At 42.6% G+C, this 21211-nt stretch overlaps 1 protein-coding gene and 1 long non-coding RNA gene across 4 annotated transcripts in view; one reads left to right on the top strand and one right to left on the bottom strand.

The window, feature by feature from the left end:
• The window catches only part of LOC132646258 (uncharacterized), a 32893-nt gene extending 26486 nt beyond the window's left edge, over positions 1-6407 (bottom strand). The window contains exon 1 of the long non-coding RNA XR_009584368.1: positions 6295-6407. This is a non-coding gene — a long non-coding RNA (uncharacterized LOC132646258). The remainder of the gene's footprint in view (positions 1-6294) is intronic.
• Socs5 (suppressor of cytokine signaling 5) overlaps positions 6336-21211 on the top strand; it is a 33211-nt gene continuing 18335 nt past the window's right edge. The window contains exons 1-3 of one of the 3 annotated variants that reach the window (XM_060363350.1): positions 6628-7056; positions 17889-18023; positions 18488-18570. The gene's annotated coding sequence lies outside the window, so the exon portion shown is untranslated. Of the gene's footprint in view, positions 6517-6627; positions 7057-17888; positions 18024-18487; positions 18571-21211 lie in introns of those variants that run through there. The other 2 variants (XM_060363359.1, XM_021658394.2) reach the window with 2 other exon arrangements.

Raw genomic sequence — 21211 nt, 5'->3', positions numbered from 1 at the left:
ATTTCTTTGTAGTTCTGCCAACACTCTGGCTTCTTCCTAGTGTTCTTTAAGTTTCTGCCCCTGCCTTGGAGCTTGCCAGTGTCTTTGCTTTGCCTAGAACGCTCTTGCACCTGTATTTTGTATGCTTTCTTCTGACTAAACACTATCTTCTCGGGGAGGCTTCTTTTGACTACTACAGTTACATCAGTGTTCTAAGCTATCTGTAGCACCTTTTAACTATGTAAATCAGAATCTTTCATGGTTTGTATTTGTTGCTCTACTCACATCTATGATGTAAGCGTTATGGATTTTCTTTTTCATCTTTATATGTTCAAGTGCCTAGAATAGGGCTGACAGATAATGGCTTTGGAAAGTTCTTGAGTAAATAAAGGTTCCTAAAACAAATCACAGATATTTATTTTGTTTGTTCTGAGAACTTTATGTGACTAATTATAAAAGCAATAGATAATTATGAAAAGGACAGAGGCTATCATGTTTGGCTTTTGAAGAAACAGTACAGAAAGCAAGTAAAGAGAATTGACTTTGGTAACCATTGGGAAAATGGGCCTCTAAAAAAAGTAAATAGGCTGACACAGGCAATAAGTTAGGGGAAAGGGACAGAAAAAATGTCCAGATGTTGGGTTTTCACTTGAACTGCTCAAAATCCACCAGGAGACACAGCTTTCTAGCCACAGTTGTTTTTATGGTCATTTTCTAAGTTAAAGAACCAAGATTTGAAGATGTTTTCAGATTTGCACTGGAGAACACAGGAAATCAGCACAAAGACTCCCCCCCTCCCCAAGGTCTCCTCATGCAGCTTTTCCTCACCAGCAGCCCAAAAATGGAGGTGGAGCATTCTGGGAAAGAGTGCATGTTAGAGGGGACTGTCTCCAGGGCAGAGGTCTCCAAAGGCTTCACCAAGGGAAGGTCTTTTAAATGAGACTTTAAAAATGAAAAGTTTTTAAGTAAAGGAGGCACAATCAGGTAATGTAATGACAAACCAAAGGAGAAGAAGAGGAAGAGGATGAGAAGAAGGCGGAAAGGAGGAAGAGGAAGAAAAGGAGGAGAGAAAATACATAGAGAGAAGCAGAAATATCCAAAAAGGGGACATTGCCCAGAAGGGGCAATACTGTTTAAAAAAAAAAAAAAGTTCAGTGCTATTTTACAGGCAGTTGGGCAGTGCATGAAAACAAGAGATTGAAATAGACAGATCTGGGTTTTCGAAAGAAAATGACAATGGCAGATTGGTGGGTGAATTGGAGCATGAAGGAAGGAGTTAGGAGCTTCATGCAATTGTGCAAATGAGATAATTGAGTGACAACGGGAGAAATGGGAAGGACCTAGTCAGAATGTTCGTTCACACTAGATTTACCGATTAAGTCTGGATAGTCAGAGAGGAGAAAGATTCTTAAAACACACACACACAGGCACACACGTGAGCGCACACATACACACACTGATGCATAGGGGAGAATATGACTTGACAGATGGCCAACTAACCTGCGATGGAACCAGCAGCTGGGGAGGGGAGCTTTGTTCTAGTTAAGTTAAAGCATTTGCATTGGTTTGCATTGGTTTGGTTTGAGTAGCTGCTATAACTTCTGGGAAGATAGCGGAAGCAGGTATGGAAATCTAGATTTTTGAAAGCAAGGTAGAGGCTGAATGAAGATCTAGATTTTGGAGCCATTTAAATACAGTTTGAGGGAGGAAGGGTGTAGCATCTGGAGTGTATGCCGACGATAGCCAGGGCCCTGGGCCCTGGGTTTGATCCCAAGAACCTATGTATATATATATATATATATATATATATATATATATATACATATATATGTGTGTGTATATATATACATATATGTGTATATATATGTATGTGTATATATATACACACACATATATATAGTATATGTATATATACATGTGTGTGACTATAGATATATACACACACATATATTATATATGATGCAGGAATTAAAATTCCTGCTGCAAATGGGCATAGGAAACTTTTCTAAGAGTGATGAAATGCTTGATTTCTTGATAATGCTGGTGGTTATAAAGGAATGTATATATCTCAAAACAGACCAAACTAGTATATTTAAAATGAGTATATTTTATTGAATTTTAAATCCCTGTAAAAAAAGCACTAAAAAGAGCAGAAGTGGAATTCCTTATATAATATAGCAAGTACTAAATAAATTATTTAAAAATTGTTAATCAATTGACTTAGAAAATCCCCCAGGAAACTGCTGTGCATGTACCAGGTATAAACATGCTTTGCCGTAGTCTGCCATAGTCCTAGTTGTTTCAGAAGCCAAGGCTGGATGTGCCAGTTCACTAGCCATTTGGGGGAGCCTGCCTTGGGGGAACTCAATCCCTACTCATCCTGCCTCCATCCTTGGCCCACCCTTCTTCAGCCCAAGCTTCTCTGCCCAGTAGCATATTGTCGACTTTCCCATTTGGAGCAGCTGAGACAATGAAGGTACTTGAAGAATATAACATGACTCATCTCTGAGTAACAACAAAAATCTTTTCTTATTGATTGATTTTAGGCTTATGGCCAATGCAGCGTCCTCATTTGGCACGCTTCCCTCAACATCACTTCCGAACTGTCCTTTCAGCGCTCAGCTTAAAACCTACTTTGTACAGGAAACCATTTGTAAGTTGATAGAACAAGGTGAAACCTGATCCTTCCATTCAGCTACCAGTATGGACAAGTGACTTTGAATAATCACCAACTTTTTGTGTTTGTTTTGGGATCTCAGTTCTGTCATTTGCTAAGTCTTTGTGACCTTGAAGGAAGTAGGGATAATGAAACCTAGCCAGTAGAATGCTGTAGACTGAGTCAGCTACCATAAGCGGAAATGACACTGAACAGCAGGTCGGTAAACACATGGCTATGCTTTCTGAGCATTCTTTCTTTGTTTTGCAAGCACCCTCACAAACCCCACATAATCTCAGGAGAACTGCAGAATGATGTTTAGGAAGTGTGCAGGTCAAGGATAAAGTTGGAAAAGATTTATGCAATAAACATGCAGATGAGAAGAAATTGTTCTCAGGAGATGGGAAAAATGAATTGGATTCAGAGGTGGTGGCAAAGGTCTTTCTTTGCATTTCCTTTTTCCATTCATTTAAAATTGTATCTTGGCAAAAGGAGAGGACAGAAGGTCTCGTCTTGATGAATGTGGAGCTGCAAAACTCTGTGCCAGTACACCTGGTATTTCTTTACCGCAGCTGGGAGAGGAGCTTGGTTCTCAAGAGTTTTACTGCTGTGGTTTCCTGGGCTGGGCAGCTGGGTGCCTAATAGTGATAAAAACCATAATAATACTTCATAATTATGTACTGCCCTCTGCCAGACTTGTATTTAATGACAAAGACTACGATAGAGCTGGCAACAGCTTGTTCCCTGTTGGGGTGCAATACCCAAGGGCCTGGAAATAGAGAGTGAGGTGGCAGCGACTGTAGCCTCCTGCAGGGCCTGTCCTGGCAACTCACCCAAGTTCTTTGGGTTTGAGGCTCACCATGTGAAACAAAGAGTACTTTTAAATTGCCCGCACGAACTTGGCACTACAGAGTAAAGAGTACTTTTGAAGCAAATGCTGTCACACATAGAGTACAACATCATGGAATCTCAGGCTGAGAAAGTACTGAACCAGGTGATCTCATTCGAAGTCCTGTCTTCCATGGCCAAATGTCACTGCTACCACACTCAGTTAGGGGAGGTTACTGACCTGGCCTTCTGATTTGGGCTGGAGCTGCTTTTGTGGTAAGCCAGCGACTCAACAATTCACTTAGCACTCACCTGTGAGTGAGCACCTGTTCTGAGCACTGTCCAGGCAGAAAAACTGCATGACATTATTCCTGCTGGACACGGTAGCTCACACCCATAATCTCAGCACTTGAGAGGATGAGACAGGAGGTCCATCACAAATTTCAAAAATAGGAAAAACAAAAATAAAAGCAAACCCACCACCACCAAAAACCAAACCAAACCAAATGAAACCAAACAAAATCTCGAATGTCCTGTATGATTCTGAGCTGAGGAGTAAATAGTCGATCATCTATGTAGAGAACTTTTATTTAAGCACCAACAATAAAAATCTCTCAGCAGATGAAAGAGTATGACACCAAGACCAGGTGAAAATAGCCAAGGCAGTCCTTCTGAAGACAACAGAAGCAAGAGGTGGGGCAAGGCAACTGCAGAGAAGAACTAGTCAGCAAGCCCAGAGGTCCTGCTAGGCCTCTCTTGTTTTAGGTTTGGTAATGCCTATCACCCCTGGCTTATGTAGTTATTAATTTACTCATAGATGTTTGTCTTACCCCATTCAGCAACTTTGTCAGTTTTGTTGCCCATTAAAATCTTGAGCTAATACTAAAATGCTCAATAAATATTGGCCTGATGATTAAATGGCACAAACAAGGAAGTTGAGTGTGGCAATGGAGAGAGAGCATTTAGTAAATATAGTCAGCCTAACACCATAAGAAGTAGGATTGTATTGGTTGGGTCTATGTCAGTACAATAATCAATGTGTGAAGGGAACAAGTTTATTCTGGCTCAGGAGGTTCCAGTCCTGATCTGGTAGGCTTATTCTTTATAGGCCTCTCACTGGGTGAAGAGCAAGCGCACTGAGGCATGCTACTGTTTGTTTTCTGTCACTGTGAAAAACATTATGCCCAAAAGCAACTCGGGGAGAAAAGGGTTTATTTACTCTTACAGTGTACAGCTCATCATCAAAGGAAGCTGGGGCAGGCACTCAAGAAGGAATCGAAGCAAGAAGAACAAATGGAAGCTACCTACTGGCTTCCTCCTCTGCTCACTTGCAGCAACCCATCTCTCTAATACAGTTTAGGCCACTGTCCAGGGAATGTACTGCCAACAGTGGTTGGGCCCTCCTATGCCAATTAGCAATCAAGAAAATACTGACTGACATGTCTGTGAGCCAATCTGATCAAGGCAGCCCTCTATTTGCGATTCCCCTCGCTAACTCTGAGGTGTGTCAGGTTGACAGCTGAAGTTAACTGGAAGCTAAGGGCAGGGCCGCAGAACAAAACCTCTCACCTCATGGAAGAGAAAGGAAACAGAGAGAAGGGGATGGGTCTCACAACCCACTGTGAGGGTACCCTCCCCCCATGACCTATTCCCACTAACCTCTCTTTTAAAGGTTCCACCACCTTCATGACATGGTTCAAGAGTAACTCATGGTCTGTAGACAACGCCCCAGACCTAAACTACAGCAGAGAGGGAGATGCTGGAGCAGTGAGAAAATGGATGGAGGGTTACTCTCAGGTTCCAGGGGCTCTGGGGAGGGAGTTAATGTGGTACTATAAAACAATAGAAGGAAAAGAGGAGCAGGCTTTGTAAACTTCAGAAATATCTGATAGACAATAGACAAGCGAAGTGTTTGAGAGCTGCCGTGTACCATGTTAAGAAAGATAGGGTGGGGGCTGAAAAGAGTCTAAGTAATGCCTGCAAGAAAAATGTACTCTGCAGGCTCCACTGCAAGACACTGAAGACTAGGACCACCACTAAATAGTGGCGAGCTTGGGCTACAGTGAGTGCCAAGTCATCCTAGGCTACAGAAAGACTGTTTCAGACAAACAGAACTCGAAAGTGACCCTGGCACTTGGATATATGGTATCACTGGAAGAGGGCCACCTTCAGTCGATTCACAGGGAGAACAGAATGAATTTGAATCATCAAGTAAACAGGAAGAGCAAGTCTTTCTGTTTGAGCATTGGAAAGAGAGCTTAGGTATGTCTAAGAATTAGTTTACGAATAGTGACCAAGTTTCTAAAGGGCCAGCTGAGGAGCCTCGCGGGCATCCCAATCCCCCAGATACACCCTCTCTGTCCTTGCAGCCATTCCGATGGCGGGGGCGAGCCATATAAAATGCAGGGGGGAAAAAAAAGGGAGCTACAAACACCCCTCCCCTCGTGGATGAGTCATCTCGGTGGCAGCTGAGAGGCTGGATGGGAAGAGTTGAAGTCAATGAGGTGCCCGGTTTCCCGTGAATATCGGGATTCAGTGACTTGGATGGCTCCATGCTGGAGGGAGCTGGGGAGGCTCATTCACATTTTCCTACCCGGCACTCGCAACCTCCATTCAGCATTTTCCTCTAAGTCGCCCTGACGGAGCAAAGGAACAAAGCTACTCCCCACCCGCACCTCAGGCTGACCTCCCACCCTGGCGCCCACCGCTAGCCTTTTCCGCGACCACGTGACCCTCGCCAGCCTCCCAGGCTCGCCGCCCTCGCCCCCTCCCCTGGAGCCCTCGCTGGCTTCACCCCGCCCATCGCGCCCACGTGACAGGCTCTCTCCCACCTGACTGGCTCCTCCCTTTTCGGCCGAACCCCGCCGTTGTCGCAGCTGCCCGGCTCCAAAATGGCAGCCGCGCACAGCACGCACCAGCGCGGCCGGACCTCCTTGACTCGCCGGCCTCGGCTCGCCGGCTCCCAGCCTCCCTCCTCGGGCCTTCGCCTGTCCGCCTCTGGATTGGCCGCCGGGAATCCCGCCCCTCCAGAGCCCCGCCCGCCATTGGTCACGGTAGGCTGCCCTTCAGAGAGGCGTGGCCCCGCCCGCCCCCCGCCCCGGGAGGTATTTTCCATTCCGGTGGGGGGTTGGGGGGCGGGGGGAGGGGAGCGGGTGCCGAGGGGGAGGCGGCCGGGAAGGGGTGGGGGCTGGCGGGGGCATCCGGCCGAGCTGGGGTCCCCGGGCTCTGTCCGGAGGAAGCGAGGCTGCGCCGGCTGGCCGGGAGCGGAGGACGGGACGCGCGCGGGCGGGCGGGCGGACTCGCCCTGTCGCTCCCGGCGCTGCCCCGGCTCGTCCTGCCTGGCCGCAGGTGCCCTGGATGAGGCCGCCCGGCGTGCCCCGGCCGCCGACTGTCCCCGCGGGCGCCCAGCCTCTCCTTGCCCGGGTCCCCGCGCTGGGCGCAGTCCTCCTCGGGCCAGCGCCTCCGCACCTCGGCGCAGGCGGCACGGCCCTCGGGCAGGGATGGATCGGCCGGCGAGAGGAAGACAAGCCGGGGCATTGAGCCCCTGCGCCCGGTACCGCGCATAGTGGGAGCTTGCGCGCAGTAGGCTCGCGGTACGTTTTGGAGGCTTTGCGTTTCGGTTGGAGTCTGGACGCCTAAGGGGAAGAAGGGTCGTCAGGCGCTGATAGGAGGGCATTCGTCTTCGGGGTCGTGGCGGGTCGGGGCTGGGTGGGGAAGATCGTCGGGCACCCACTGCAAGGGTAGAGGGGACCAGCCAGTTCACCTGAAGCCCCAGAGCTCCGACCTGAGGGTCCTCAAGGTCGACGAGGAAAGGTCTACGGAGAGATGAGGACTGGGAAGCGTGGATGCGGGGAGCGGCTGGAGCATCTCCGGGGGTTTAACCTGGGGTGGTTAGTGCAGGATTCGGGGGCGGCCGAAAGGAAGACCCCGCTCCAAGTCCTTGGGCTTTCAGGACATGGTTCCTTGGTCCTGGGTTTGGGCATCGAGTAGCTGAAGCGGAGTGACTTTCATTGACAGAAGGATGCTAAGAAACAGCTTAAGTACATCTTGGTTTGGTTCTCAACTTTGAAGGCTTGGGAATCAGTCACGAGGTTTTGACATTTTATTTTGGCGTTTCAAGCAAAAGGTGGCTCTCTACTGGACTTTGTCAGTGAATCCTTATTTTAAATTGTATGTATATATTTGATGGGTTTTGGCAGTTACCAGTTTTCCTGGACATTCTTCAAACTGCACCTTGAAATTCTTGTAGCAGCTTCTCCATCTACACTGGAGGCTTGCTTCTTTCAAAGTTAACATTGGTCTGGACTATACTATTATAATTTACTGACATTTATCCTAGAAGACTAATAAGTCATGCTTGCTTTTAACTGTTTCTTCACAAGGCCATGTAAAATTGAAGTGCATGTTCTATAGAAGTTTAAAAATGGTCTCTCTTTAAGTATTGAATGAGAAAGATGTTGGTATTAGAAAGCAGTGTAAATTCAGCTTGAGTGTCTCACAGTTGGGAATTTTAGTCAGATGCGTACTTAAATCTTAATAGTCTCGTATTCATAGTCCTTTTTTGAGACTGGCTTAGCAACGGAAGCGAGACACACAGGCATGAGGCAATGGCTGTTGTCCAGAGTTCACCTTTGTGGCTGTCCTGCAGGGATAGTACCTTTTTCATTTCCATGGAACAGACTAAGAATTGCACAGCTCGTCTTTAATGCCTTTTAAAAGTCAACATCGTTATTACTGATTCCATACATTTGTTGAGTTCTCTCAGGTTTACAAAATGAGAACTCATTTGATTAGAGAGTACTTAAAATCTAGGAGAAAAAAACCTGGAGCATAGTTGCCTTTCTGGCAAATTCAGATATTTCTGCAAAAAGGTGCTAATGTTTTAAATTAGTCTTTTGAGTTCTTGAATAAAAAATGGGTAATTATATATTTTTCTCCTTATTGTCCTTGAATTTTACTATTGCCCTTAGTGAGAATGTACTGGCATACAAAACAGTAGCTTAAAATATTGAAACCCGACACCTTTTGACATTATAATGGCTTCTACATCATTCACCTTGAGAATCATCTATGGCAGACCGGCAAGGGAGGGGGGGTTCCCTTTCACCTTGTTGGGAGTGGGCTGTTTTCCTACTGTTGTGAGCCTAAAGCAAAACAGTTTGCTGGCTGGGAAGTAATGGTGATAACTTACACAAAATGAGAATGAGAGGCTTGGAGAAAAGATGCCGATGAGTCATTTCTTTCAGAGCTGGAAGAGTAGAAGGTGGAGATGATTATTCTGTACATTAAGAATCAAGGCCTGGAGCTTTTGAAGGGACTAAATTGCTAGTTGCTCTCGGAGCCAGAAGTGGGGGGGGCCTGACTGGAGCCGTGTTCGGTTATTTTTCTACGTTCTCACATCCATACTGTTTGTTTCTGAGCCTTCTAGTGCCAACTGCAAATAATTTTTGACTGTTTGCAATACTCTTCCTTTGTAATGGGGGAGAACTTTGAATGCTTTATACATGAAATGATGCAAAACTGCATATGCTTCTAAGTTAAAAACAATGTGCTGCATTATTAGTGAAAATGCTAATAGTTTTCTCTCATTGTAGAGACAAAACTGTCATCTAGATTAAAATATTAGATGAGCATTTTAGGTTAAGCTAGTGTTCTATTTTTGTGCCAAAAATAATTGAAGCTTTTAGAATTCAGAAGGGTTTTTGTATTTTTAAGTGAGTTGTATGAAAATTTCTAATTGTGGGGGTTTTCTTATGTTGAAGTGTATCTCAGTTCCTTTAAAAGGAAGTAAAAATTACATAATTATGAAACATAATTTATACCATAGTTGTTACAGAGACAGGAGTTGTATTTCAGCCACTTAATGGGAAGCTGCCCTGGCGGGATGCAGTGCAGCAGTAATCAGTAATCATTTGGGAGGTAGAGAGAGGGTAGGTTAAGTGCCGGCCAGGGGCTACTTTTATGTGGTTCAAGGACAGCCAGGGTCACATAGTAAAATCCTGTCTCAAAAAAAAAAAAAAAAAAAGGAAATTCTTACCTTTTGGCATATCGGTGAGGATTAACAGTGCCTAGCACATAGAAAGGGCACAGGAAGTATTAGACTGTATTTTCTGTGTTTCATTAGGCTTAATTAGGATGTATGCTCCTTTTTCCTCTTGCTGTGAATACATTCTTTCAGACTATCAAAAAATCCTAGATAAATACACAAATAATTATTGTCTTAATGGCCAGTTAGTGGAAATGGCATGCTTATGGCTTTTGTTCTGCCTCTACTTACCAATGGCTTTAATTGGATCTGTGTATCAAGGTAGAGTTAACGTATATGTTTCTCTGAACATATAGGAACATACTGCTACCCCCAGAGTCTGTTCCTTTGCCATGGTTCCAGTTGACTCTTCCCAGTGGCAGGGCGCATAGAGAGTAGCTCTGAAAGGCTGGCCTTGTGTGGGGAAGAAATGTATCTCTCTAAAGAAAATCAAATCATGAAATAGTTTCCTTAGAGCTCCTTTATCTGTCATATCTGGATCTAGGGGAGAATGGATGAACCCATCCACCTTTTCCTAAATTACTACAGGGTGTCACATACTCCAAGGATGTCACATGATCTTTTGGGACTCTTATTGGAAATACTTTTTGTCTGTTTGAGACAAAAATCTTTGTTCTGAAATTTCCTCCATTCACCCTCCCATAACCTGTGACCCTTATCGCTGGTTTCTCAAGCCCCTGTTCCCTTCTGTCATTCAAAATTGTAAACTCCCATGCTGATCGCTGGTCCCCAGTGTTGACTGTGTAGACTAGAGCCTCAAGCAGGCCAGGCCAGCAGCACTCTACCAACGAGCTGTATTCTCAGTTCGGGCCCTTTTTTGAGCCTTTTGTGTGGCACCCAGGCATGCAAGTTATAAATTTACACATCATTCCTATTGCTCATCTTTGTATTGCCATTTTTAAAAATAGACCCCAATAGCAAACACTGGGTTGGGAGGAAAATTCCCTTTCTCCTGTGTCTCCAAGAAACCCTCGTTCTAGTCTCATTACTCTAGAATGAAAGAGTGCTGATGAAAATAAAAGAGTTCTCAATCATTTAGAGAAATCAAGAGTTTATAAGGTCTGTTACTGACTAACTATTTTGTGATAATGGAACCATGTAAAAGAATCATGGAATCCTGTTTTCTATAAGTTAATTTCTCATCAGTATTTTCCGTATGTAAGTATGTTCGTGTGTATGTGAGCAGGTGCATTGGTTAGAGGACAGTTCGTAGGAGTCACTTCTTTCCTGTTGTGTAGGTTCTGGGAGTCGAGCTTAGGTTGTCAGGCTTGGCACCACAAGTGCCATTAGCTACTGAGCCATCTCACTGGCCTTATTAATTGAAATTTTCTATACCTTTATTTATTAAACTGCTAGGTTTTAGCAATTTATGTAACTCCACCTTTGAAACATAAATTCTTTCAATTTGCTGTAACTCGGGTCCAGCTAGTGTTACGACCATGTGGTTTAGCAGGTGTCTCAGGTGGTGAGAGTAGCTTCTGTTAGCAGGGCCAGGATCACTGAAGTGACCTAAGCGTCACCTAGAACCATCAGAAGTTGCTAGGGTTGTGTTTGTCTTGAACGTCTGTAGAATTTAACATTTGGAAAGTGACCAACTTCTAATCTTTTGAATATTATAAAGATAGCAGTGTTATCACAGTTTATAGGATACTTGTTAGATTTATGACATACTGATTCTATAGAAACAAAACAGGTTTTCTCGGGCCTATTATGCAATCTTGCATTCTAATTATATGAATTTATTATTTAGCTAAATATGATTTTAGAAGGCTTCAAAAATACCGTTACTAAAGTATAATAGGCACTAGGTCAGTTTTTTCCCCATTAGATTGGAGAGAGAGTTTGTGTCTGTGTGTGTGTGTCTGTGTCTGTCTGTCTGTGTCTGTCACCAAATAGTAAAAATGTGTGACATTGAGAGTGGCCTGTCATTTGGGGTACATGGGCTGAGTAGACCGTACATAATGCTTTCGTAGCTTCATTCTAGTTGTTAGAAAATTCAAGGGACAGTATAAAACATAAATTCTTTGTCTGCATTGGCCAGTTATTTTTAAGAAGAGAAAGGGCCTTTAGATCTGTTTAGAGCAGAAGTAATCTTGGAAGGATAATTAGGCTAGACTGTTGGCTCATACTAATAATGAATAAACTTTACTTGGGTAGTTTAAGGAAAATTAGTTACCTGCTTTGATATGTAGGTGAACAATTCAAATAAATTATTGGAAAGAGACCATAATGACACTGTTCCATTTCCACACATTCGTATAAGCATTTTAACACCGTGGGGAACCAAAATATGCCACCCTAAAATACACTTCTTTGGCATATTTAGAAAAACTGTCGACACTGGAATAGTTTTAAAGAACTGTTTTTTTGTAGAAGAAATTTTCATCTATAAAAGAAATCTACACTAGTAAACAGCAGTACGAGCAAGTCTTGATGAGCCTCCCTTATCTCCTTTCGGGAGGATCTAGGGAAAGATCGTATCAAGGAAGAGAGATTAGAGGGCTACACCTCTCTCGATTGCCACAGGCTGTCACCTGTTCCTGTGAGGGCAGCACTTTATGAGCTTGGAGTCTATCTGCCCTCACAGCCTGTTGTTAGTTTCACGTGTCCGAGGCTCTGCTGTAGCCCCACAGGGTTTGTTGCCGCTGCTTCCCCTAGCCCCTTTGTTTCTGTACTTTAGGATCCTATGTAAACATCCATCCTTCTGTCCTTTTCTGCTGCATTTTGTCTTGAGCATGTAGTCTGCCCTTTTTAGCCACAGGTATTTCATCTGTGGATTCAGACTTGCATTGAAAATATTTGGGGAAAAGCATAGCTGTAATGAGTATGTGTGGACTGTTCTCCTGTCATTTATTCTCCAGCAATAGGCAGTCACGGTTACTCACGTTGCTTTACCTTTGTTAGTAGTGCAGAGCAGCTGGGAATGCAGCTCAGTTATTGTGGAGTCCTTGCTTAGCACCTTACAAAGGGGTGGATCCCGGCACTGCATAAACACGGTGTGGTAGTGCATCTATAAACCTGGCAGGAGTAGGAGAGTAGCAAGTTCCAAGTCATCCTCAGCTATGTGAAGGTCAAGGCCAGCCTGAGCTCTGTGAGACCCTCCCTTAAAAAAAAAAAAAAAAAGGACCTAGGAGAATATGTATAGATTAAAGGCAAATACTGTGTGAGTTTGCATAGAGGGACTTGAGCATCTACAAATTCTGTATGAGGGTCCTGGGAACTGGTTGTTTTAGATCTAAAAGATCTCTGTAAACATTAAATAGAACATCAGGCTGTTTATGTGAGACTGCAGTCTAACTTACCTTCATTTAGGGCAGCAGAAGGATCAGTTTCATTTCACATTTTTAAGTGATTTAAAAGACTAGTGCGGGTTGCCAGGCTTGTAGTTGATGCTATGTGCTGTTCCAGGTAGTTAGGTCAAGCCAGCAAGGAGGCGCTCCAGACATCACTTGGTGAGTTTTCATGTAGTATAGAGATAATACATTTGGATGAAGATACTGCAAATTCTACTGATAGGACCTTATGACCCAGGAAGGGAATCCAGACGTTTTATTGATGGCTTCCTTAAAGGCTTTTATTATAGTTTCTGTTGGACCAGAAAATCCAAGAATATATTTAGAGTTGTTGGGCATGGTTCTAAAAACAAAAGAGGTATTGTATATAGCAGTAATTATCAAAAGATTACCATTTTTTAGCTGTTATTTTACAGCTGTTCTTTCACTTCATTTGCTGACAAATCTGAAAGGTAGGTGGCATTATCCAATTTATGCAGATGAATTGACTCAAGGACATTAAGTGACTTTCTCAAGACAGCTATTATGTGGTGGATTTGGGACCAAGGCTCAAGTCTTTTGATCATTAATCCTGCACATATCTTAGGATATTAAAAACATCTCTTAATAGTTTAATTTAGGGCTTATGAGGTACTTTTAACTCCTTGCCTAAGGAGTGTATATAAATGCTTTGAGTGTTTAAATTATTCTCTCTGCATGCCTGCCTCTCTCTCTCTCTCTCTCTCTCTCTCTCTCTCTCTCTCTCTCTCTCTCGATGTGTGTGTGTGTGTGTGTGTGTGTGTGTGTGTGTGTGTTTAACCTAGATGGGCCTTGAACTTGACAGGTCTTTCTGCCTCAGTCTCCCTACATTTGGGTTATAGGAGCATAGTAGGCCAGGCCTGCAATCTGTGTAATTTTGCTCTTTAAAATTGGTAATTCTGTTTTAGCCACCCATAGGATATTTCTTTGGATGGCTTTATGAAATTCTGAATCATGAATAATCATTAACGAGGAAAATGTCGTGCACGGAGAAAGGAGTACTATCTCTGGATCACTGGAGTAGTGAGTAGTGAGGGGCAAATGTTACAGTTGCATTGGTGAAGGCAGAAGTTGTTCTGGACTGAAGGAAGACTTGGGCAGAGCAGGTGGAGATCAGTAGGTACATGAGCCATTGAGCCCCAGAATGGTCTCAAAGCTCAGAGAAACCACAAGAGCATACTGGAACAGTTCTCGCTAGACATGGTCTTTTCTGTATGCACATTTATGCTGTTCTGTGTGGAAGTAAGTGTATATGAAACTATTTTGTGAATTTTAAATGTCATGCACATGAGAGTGGTGGATAAAGAAACCCTGATGCTCTTGTGAAAGGAAGACAGCCAGAGGGGATCCAAACCTTAGGCGGCAGGGAAGAAATAGAAGTAGAGAACACACATGGGAAGGAGAAGCATTAAGATAACAGTCCAGATAGCCAGAGAGTGAGCAGAGTTGGTTAGGCGCTCAGAGAAAGTCACAGCTCTGGAGGTTAACATATGTAACACAGGTGTAAGGAAGGTCAGCACAGAGTTGAGGAGTCTTTTCCACTTTTCTTTTTAGTCTGTGCTGTTGGTGTTAATACACTTATGAAAATAGCTAATTGAGAGTTGGCTGTGTTGTCTGATTGTTTCTTCACTCATTATTTCTGCACAAGGTTAGCTACTGGCTTTAAATAGTATAAGGGAGCTCATAAAAATAAAATAACCTGGGCTAGGTTACTATTTATTCTGTATTATTAAAAATGAAAGGGCACAGTGTGGTTAAGGAGATGGGTAAAATTTGAGTTTTCTAAATGAGTATTTAAAAAAAATGACATTAGACCATATCCAGGGTGGAGTGGGAGCAAGTGAGGAAGAGTCTTCGGTGCTGTGTTAGCATTTAGATTGTGATTTGGCTATATGCATTGGAAAGTAGGGCTGTTTGGATTTTATAAAACGACCATAGAGGTAATAAATAGAATGCTCTGGAGGAAAGGAAAGTGGAGACCTTACCCACTAATTATTGCTTACGACAAGATGAGTGAGTGAATGACATGATACTGTCTGACCTCTCACTAGGAAATCACAGTCAAGGATGTCATTTAAGACTGCCTTTGTATAAGAAAGAAATTCTTTCTTATACAAGGAATCAAGGAATTTTTGGTGGTGGAGTGGAAATGACACCTAGATTTAGAGAAATGTGGGAAATCCAGTGTCTAGGCATGGGTTGGTGCTGGAGGTGGTACAAGTTGAGCACAGGATGGCTTGGCAGTAGAGTTCCATATCTAAACTCCAGAGAGGGGAATGTTGGGTTTGCATGTCCACAGATAAATAAGTCGTGACATGACCAGGATGTCAATTAACATACAGGACTAGACCGAGAGCCTGGTCCTATTTACAGACATGATTGGGAAAGCATATAGTTTATTGTTGAAAATCTTGAAGTACAGCAAATAATAACCAGAGTTTCCAAATGATAATGTGTTCAGAACAAAAAGTCGTGGAAACTCCTAGCACTTGAGTTCAAAAGTATAAACATTTAAAAATATTTACCTGTTACTGCCATCTAAAACTCTTACTCTCTGTAGCTCTGGCTGTCCGGGAGCTCACTGATAGGCTAGCCTGGCCTCAAACTCACAAACATTCCTGTGTTCGCCTCCCAAGTCCTGAGGGTTAAAGGTGCTGCCCACTGGCCTTGAAGCTGCTTGCTTTTAGGATCTCTGTTTCTTTTGGGCTGTTGGGTACTCTAACCAGTCATGGAAGTTTGAAGACTTTTTCTAAATCTAGTCCAGAGTATCCCTGAGCCAGCAGTTTTGCCACTTCCTCCCTGGCCCTCCAGCCTGTTAGAACTTGAGGCTCTGAGAGGAATCTGAAGAGTGCTGTAACTTTGCAGCTTTCCTTCAATGGAGGGCCCCTCTAACTAGGGCCGTGGTTCTCAGCCTTCCTACAGCTGGACTCTAACACAGCTCCTCATCTTGTATTGTCCACCAGCCATAAAATTAATTTCCTTTGCTACTCCATAACTAATTTTGCTGCTGTTTTGAATCATAAAGTAAATATTTGATCCATAGGTTATCTGCTGTTTCCGTGAACCTCTGGAGAGGTCGTGACCCTCAGGTTGAGAACCACTAAACTAGGGGAAGGAATTGATGAGACAGTAAGATTGAGATGTCCAGTTTCAATAAAATAAATACATCTGTTAGGAGCAAGATCTTCAGGCCCTGTGAAGAATGTGGAAAGAATCTAGTAGGTGATTGGGTTTCATGAAAAGACAAATTTAAGTTCAGCTCTAAAGAAAGCAGACCGAAGTGTAGCGTGAAAGGAATGACAGTGGAAGGAAGGCGGGAAAACAGTGCAAGAAAAAAGAGTGTTAGGAGAAAGGCAAGGAACTAGAGTAGCGCAGTGATTGAAGACAGCGTCTGCCACTGTAACACAGCACATAAATTATTCATTTCAAAGAGGAAAGGACTCTTTTGGCTCATAGCTCTGGAAGTTCTAGTCTGATAATGACTTCACTGCTTTGAGCTTGTAGTGATGTACCCCATCACAGTCGGCGTGAGTGGCAGGGTAAAATTGCCCATCTATTGACCAGGAAGCAAAAAAGAGAAAGAGACGAGAAACTCAATCCTCTTTGAGGACCAAAGGACCTTTCCCTAGACTCACCTCTTTAGGCTCTGCCACCTCCTAATAGTGCCACCTGGAGATCAGGCCTTAAAAAGCTGGGCCTTTGGTGGGGGTGGAGGTGGGGTGTCACATTCTTAATCCACACTGAAGCAGTTCGAATTGAGGTACCTGAGAAATTAGAATAGGTAGGTGACTGGAAACTAAAATTGGGGAACTCCCTGGAGCTGCAGGTTAGTAGAAAATCAAACATGAACAGAGATAATAACATAACAAAGAGCAGTTCAGCACTTAAATGACAGCTTATTCTGTTTGTGATGCCTGTTTACAGTCTAGACAACACTGATTATCTGTGTACAGTCTAAATCCTGTGTATTTCTTCATTCTGTTACTATGTATCTCTGTATCAGTCATTCTTAAAAGTTCCTGGACTTGAGAGCTTTGTGAATCTCAAATTCTGGTTGAGTAAGTAGGAAGAGGCCAGGTGGTTCTGATACACACAATCTTCAGTCCAGTTTGGAAAAAAAAAAAAATTCTAAAGGGTAGACAGACAGAAGACTGTATTACAGCTTTTGTTCATTTTTTTTTCATTAAAAAAATGGACGTATACCATACATGCAGTAAAACACAAACATGCTAATTATACTTTTAAAAAAAACTTATTTTTTTTACCTGTCTCATGTATCAGAAGCTGGCTTTGAACTTTGATCCTCTTGCTTCCACCTTGCATACATTACAGGTTTGAGCCGGCATGCCACCCAGTTCTGTGCTCTCTTAACAAATTTATATCCATATAATTCACAATTTCCATCAGTCCAGAAAGATTCCTTGTGCCCTGCAATTCTTGTTTTCTGTTTTTTCCATATCTGTAACCAATGTTCTGATTTTTCTTTCCCCAATATAAGATGATTTTGAAAGGTATGACGGATAGCTCAGCATAAAGATCTTGCCACCCAAGTATGTGGACCCATATTTGGATCCCCAGCATCTATAAAAAGCCAGGTGTGCCTGTTTGTGTCTATAACTATGACAGTGGATCCCATAGGCTTAAAGACCAGCCAATCTAGATGAAAGGGTTCAGCAAGAGACTATGTCTCAAAAGAAATAAAGTGAAGAGCAATGGAGGAAGACCTCTGCATTCTGTGCATGCACAGGTGCTCATATATGCATACCACACACACACAGAGAGAGAGAGAGAGAGAGAGAGAGAGAGAGAGAGACTAAGTCTGTTGTAGAAGTTTAAAAAGGGGTAGTGCAGTATATTCTGTTGGGCTTTTGATTAATGTGATGTTTTGAGATTTTTCTGTGTTACAGGTGATGGTAGGTTTTTGTTTGTTTGTTTGTTTGTTTTTTAAGCGGCAAGCATTGTGTGATTTGTTGTGGAAAGGGTTGTTCCCAGCTTTCCACTCTTATGAATAAAGTTGCAGTGAACATTTTATATCTCCTTATGGCAGGGTTCTTTTTTGTCTTTACAGGTGGAATTGCTGGAAAGAGAGTTTCTGGGGTGGATTTCCCATTTTACAATCTGTGGTGGTTAACTTCTCATCTTGACTGGATCGAGAAAGCCCCAAGAGATGAGAAAGCTCACCCCTCGGGAGAACTGTTTAAAGGTTACCCCACCTTGCATGAGGGCAGGATTATCCCTGAGGTTCTGAAGGAGGTGGGAGTTACCATGTAGTGCAGACATTTCCCTCTCTGCTGGGTGACTTCTGATGGCATCAGCTGTATGTCCAGCTTCCCCACATCCTCCTGGCCATAGGAGATCCAAAGTAAATGTGTCCCCTTAAGGCAGTGCTCTCAACCTTCCTAATGCTACGACCCTTTAATACAGTTCTTCATGTTGTGGTGACCCCCCCCAACATAAAATTATTTTTGTTGCTACTTCAGAATTGTACCTTTGCTACTCTTATAAATCATGGTGTAGAGGGAGGGATTGGGAGGGAGTGAGGGAGGGGGCTACAGCTGGGATACAAAGTAAATAACCTGTGATTAATATTTAAAAAATAAAAATTAATCTAAAAAAGAGAAAAAATTAAATTCTAATGTAAATATTTGTGTTTTCTGATGGTCTTAGGTGACCCCTGTGAAAAGATCATTCTACCCCCAGAGGGATCGACCCAGAGGTTGAGAACCACTGCCATAAGGTGTCTTAGCTGGGTATGTTGTTAGGAGACATAAAACTCACTGACATGCCCCTCATTTAGTCTGAGTCGTTTGCACTCTCCCTCCCCAGTGGTCTAGTCAACCATGTTGTGGCTTGAACTTTACTTTTCTGGCAATTATTGATAATTGAGTACTTTATCATGTGCTTATGGCCATTTGCATATTTTCCTTTGTGAAACATTTGTTCAAAACAGCCAGTTTTCTGCTTACTAATTTGTAACTTTTTCTCTAGTGTGTGCCTTCCCTATTCATGCTGGTGTCTCTCATTTTATTAGAATTTTCTTTTATGTTAGTTTTCTGAGTCCTTTATAGCAATGGATACACACACACACACACACACACATCTATTTATTTAGATCAGATTTCTTGAGCAATACGGTATATACTTTTCTGTGAAAGTATTTTCAAGAAAATTGTAAGATTTCTTTACTTTCACATCCCTATTTCTCAACTCTTCTCATAGATTCCTCATGTGATCTACCCTGTAAATCGTGCCCCAGGTGCCACAAACCCTTGAGCATTGGCACTCAGGAGATTCCAGGCACTCAGTTACAAGCAATCCTAGGCTCACCTGACTCATTTTCCTCCTTTTGTTTCTATATTGCCTGTTTTCTAATTTCAAAAAGTGTTTTGATATGTCATAATTAGTGGTCCAAGTCTTTTGCCTTCATTTTTAACATGGAAGAGTATCAGTGCATGCTGCTGACCCTAAAACAGACTAGACTTACAAGTATAAATTCTGCTAAATGGGAAACCTTTTTTTGGACCTTATAAGTCAGAAAATCCTAAGGTGAGCCATCATAAATCAGGGCCATGTGTAGGGCCTAAATTCATATCTGTCCTGCAGGAGGTCTAGCCAGTCCCATTTATTCCAGTCCTAACTATAGTTGGGCTCTTTTTTTTTTTTTTTTTTTTTTTTGTTAATTACCGTAGCCCAGGGTGACCTTGAACTTATATTCATCCTGCTTGAGTCTTCTTAATTTTTCTTTTCCTCTCTTTGTTTTGTTTTCTGGGTGAGGCTTTTGCCTAAGGCCCAGCACAAGCTGGGCAAGCAAGCCCTTTCTCACTGAACTGCAGTTTACTGCATCTAAGAAGATGGTAACTTACTGTGTCTGTCCCTAGCATCTTAAGCATCTAGACCTGTCAATTCTTCAAAAAGTTACTTTAGTGACTCAGATTTATGTATTTGCTATGTATAGAACATCTTAGAAATCTACAGAATTATATTGAGAGATAAAAGATACAGTTGATGGACAAATAAATGGACCCTGGGGTGATACCATTCATCCACTTATTCAAAAAGTGGCTTTAATGTGAATACTCTAGAGTGTATTTTCTTTAGCAGTTGCAGACCTAGAAATTCACTGTGCCTGGGGAAATAGGTTTTTAGTTTAAGTAAACTTAGAAAAGACTAATATGGAAGGCTGCCTATTTTTACATTTTATTGAGATTAGAAAGTATCAAAGCATGTTGGTCTAGTAGCTTAAACCTTTATCAGCTGTATCTGCCAATGATCACAGCTCATTCTTATCCTTGAGGTTGGAGACAGTGGTTCATTTTTATTTATTGGTAGACTTTGTGAAGGGCTACGTAGTTGAAGGCAAGTTGTTTGCTATCTTGAACCTCAGTTTTCTATTAACACCATAGTAAGCAGCTACTGTGTAGATTTGTTTGTTTGTGTGGTACTGGGGTTGAACATGTCTCTTGTCTTGCAAGGTGGGAAGTGCTTTACCACAGAGCTGTTTCCCGCCCTTGTTTTACTTACTTTAAGGCAGGATTTTACTTAATTGCCTAGGCTGGGCTTGAACTCCTGCTATTGCTCAGGCAGGCTTTGACCTTGTGATCATCCTATCTCAGCTTCTCAAGTAGCTGGGACTATAGGCCTGTATCGTTAGGCCGCTTATCTCATAAGACTGTTGTGAGAACTAAATAAATAAAGTAGTTCAAATAAAGTAAGCATAGTGCTTGTACTTGGCTGCTCTTCAGTAATTGTTAAGATTGTTTGCTGAAGGTGGGAAGGGATGAGTTAGGTGGCTCAGGGACGTGGAAGTGGGGAGCTGGGAGGTGGGTATGATCGAGGTGTGTTGTATACATACATGAAATTGTTCATTTTTAAAAGAAGGGTTTCTTCTGCTTACAAGGTTCAGATCTAAAGCTTAGAGTTGTTCTGGCTTGACCTTTTGTAACAGATATTACTGGCAACTGTCAATGTGTAGAATGCTAACCCTGCTTGATTTTGGTGAATACTTTCTAGGGTGCAGTATGCACTGTGACAGTGGTTCACGCAGGTTGTTTCACTCTGAGAAAGAGCTCCATTTGTATTTATCAAGAATCTTTTTTTTATAGCTCTTTGTTACTTCCAAACATAAACCATCTCTTTAGGATACTTTTTCATGAAGAAATATTTAAAGTACAGTGCAGCTAAAAACATCATCTGCCTTAAGATCTTTCTAGAAGTTTCTACTACATCTCCCAATAACAACTTCTGAAGTATAAACAAAGATAAACATGAAGTTACAGTGACAGCTACCCAGTGACCGACCTGAAAGGTGACAGGTGGAATGGGGAGTACAGTGCTGCATTTCACAACACAGATTCTGTTTTAAGAGCTTGATCAGTTATGCCGTGAAGACAC

The sequence above is a fragment of the Meriones unguiculatus genome, chromosome 1, assembly GCF_030254825.1.
Source record: "Meriones unguiculatus strain TT.TT164.6M chromosome 1, Bangor_MerUng_6.1, whole genome shotgun sequence".
NCBI classification, from domain to species: Eukaryota; Metazoa; Chordata; class Mammalia; order Rodentia; family Muridae; genus Meriones; species Meriones unguiculatus.
This window is presented reverse-complemented; position numbering and strand designations above follow the sequence as displayed.